We start from the raw sequence: 2586 nt of genomic DNA on the forward strand, positions 1-2586 counted from the left end.
GTCTAGATGTTCGGATGCTAGCTCAATAACGAAATCGGCGAGGACCTGAGCTTTTGCTACTGTTCGGGGTCTGTACTCGATGTCGTACTCGCTGAGCTCTATAGCCCATTTGGCTAATCGTCCGGATTGGCTAGGGCTATGCAGAATCGTCCGTAATGGTTGTGAGGTCATTACGATGATCGAGTGCGATTGGAAATAAGGTCGCAGCTTCCTGGCAGCTGTCACGACTGCTAGGGCTAGTTTTTCCATGGTGGGATATCTCGTCTTGGCGTCTATTAAGCTTTTGCCAGTATAATAGACAGGTCTCTGTTCGTTTTGTTTCTCTCGTACTAGCACTCCGCTGACTGCAGCTGCCGACACGGCGAGGTACAGGTACAGTGGTTCTCCTACTACAGGTTTGGATAGTATCGGAGGTTCCGAGAGGTAAGCCTTCAGCTGTTTGAAGGCTTCTTCGCACTTTTCATCCCATAAGAACTTCTTATTATTTTTCAGAAGTTTATAGAATGGAAGGCATTTATCGGTGGACCTAGAGATGAATCGATTTAGTGCTGCGATCCGTCCGGTCAATCTTTGTACCTCTCTGGTCGTTTTAGGTGATGGCATTTCCAGGAATGTCGCTATTTGTTTCGGGTTGGCTTCGATGCCTCTTTCGGTTACGAGGTAACCTAGGAATTCGCCGGAAGGTACTCCGAAGGTACACTTAGCTGGGTTTAGCTTCATGTCGTATTTGTTGAGGATTTCGAAACATTCTCTTAGATGGGAGATGTGGTCCTCCCCCTTTGAGGATTTGACTAACATGTCGTCGATGTAGACTTCCATGGTTTTTCCGAGTTGTCCAGCGAACATTTTATTTACTAACCTTTGATAGGTAGCTCCTGCGTTTTTCAAACCAAACGGCATGACCTTGTAACAATAGGTTCCTCGTTCAGTTATGAATGCGGTTTTCTCTTGATCCTCAGGATCCATCATAATCTGGTTATATCCTGAAAAGGCATCCATAAAGGACAAGAGCTGGTGTCCAGCCGTTGCTTCGACCAAACGATCGATATGAGGTAACGGGAAGCTGTCCTTAGGACAGGCTTTGTTTAAATCGGTGAAGTCTACACAGATTCTCCATTTCCCATTCTTCTTTTTTACTACCACTGGGTTAGCTAGCCAATCGGGGTATTGTACCTCTCGGATGGACCCGGCCTTTGTTAGTCGATCGACCTCGTCGTTGACAGCTTGGGCTTTTTCTAGACCTAGCTTACGACGTTTCTGTTTGATCGGTTTAAAAGTAGGGTCTACATTGAGCTTATGAGTGGTGACATTTGCATCTATGCCTTTCATGTCGCTGGTGGTCCATGCAAAGGTTTTGATATTCTGTTTTAGGAATTCGACGAGCTCCTTTTTGGTTTCGAGAGGTAGCTCGGATCCGATGCTCACATGTTTCTCAGGATTTGAGTCGTCGATGCTAACTTTTTCGGTGAGGTTCTTAGGGGGACCTCGGATATTTCGTTGCATTTCGCGACTCTCCTGGATCTGTAATTGCTATTGGGGGGATTCTTTTATGATTTCGAATCCTCCCAGGTAACAGATCCTTGAAATCTTTTGGCTATCGTGTATGGTAGCTATTCCGTTGGTTGTTGGAAATTTCACGCATTGGTGATAAGTTGAAGCTACTGCTTTCATCTTATGAATCCAAGGCCTTCCGAGGATTGCGTGGAAAGGGGATGGTTTGTCGACAACTATGAAGTTGGTCATTTTCATGACTCCGCCAGCTATAATTGGGAGCTTAATTGTTCCCAATGAGGTGGCTGTTTCACCTGAGAAACCTACGAGGTTGGATTTCTGGTCGACAATTTCGTAGTCGTCTATTTCCATTCCCTTTAGTGCGTTGTAGAAAATAAGATCGACGGAGCTTCCGGTGTCGATCATGAGCTTAGGTACCTCGTACCCTGCTATATTTAATGTTATGACAAGGGCATCGTCATGAGGTCTATCGAGGTCTAATGTCTCACTCTCCCAGAAAGAGATCTTAGTGTTAGACTCAGGCTTGGTCGGTTTGGACTGAGTGTTTGACACAGCTTTCCGTACGTGACTTTTAATAGAGTTAACGGAGTCTTGACACACATCGGACCCTCCAAGGATGTAATCGATCCTTGAGCCAGGGCTCGATTGGGGAGGTGGTTTACTCAAGAGGGCCTCGATTTGTAGGCTTTTTCCTTGTGGAAACTTTCCAAGGATTATATCGACTCTCTTTTTGGGAGCTGGGGGTGGTGAGTCTGTTCTTTTTCAGGTGACCTCTCGCGTTTTGGAGAGCTGTCTCTGGGACCTCTCTTCTGATAAGGTTGTGGCTTTTTGAGGTCCACATCTTTTATTTCTCCGGCTGCGAATTTAGCAGCCAGTTGTCGTTGGAGGTCCCAACATTCTTCGGTTGAATGTCCCTTTCGATCGTGGTAAGAGCAATGTTTGCTCTCGTCATAACCTTTGGACCAGGGGGCTTTAGCTGTCGCGGCGACAGGTTTTTCTTCCTTGTCTTCCTCGACTACGTAAGAATGTTCTCCCTGGGTCTGATTATTTCGGGAGCTACCTCTTGCTCTCGTC

The sequence above is a fragment of the Brassica oleracea genome, chromosome C6 (assembly GCF_000695525.1).
Source record: "Brassica oleracea var. oleracea cultivar TO1000 chromosome C6, BOL, whole genome shotgun sequence".
Classification (NCBI taxonomy): Eukaryota; Viridiplantae; Streptophyta; class Magnoliopsida; order Brassicales; family Brassicaceae; genus Brassica; species Brassica oleracea.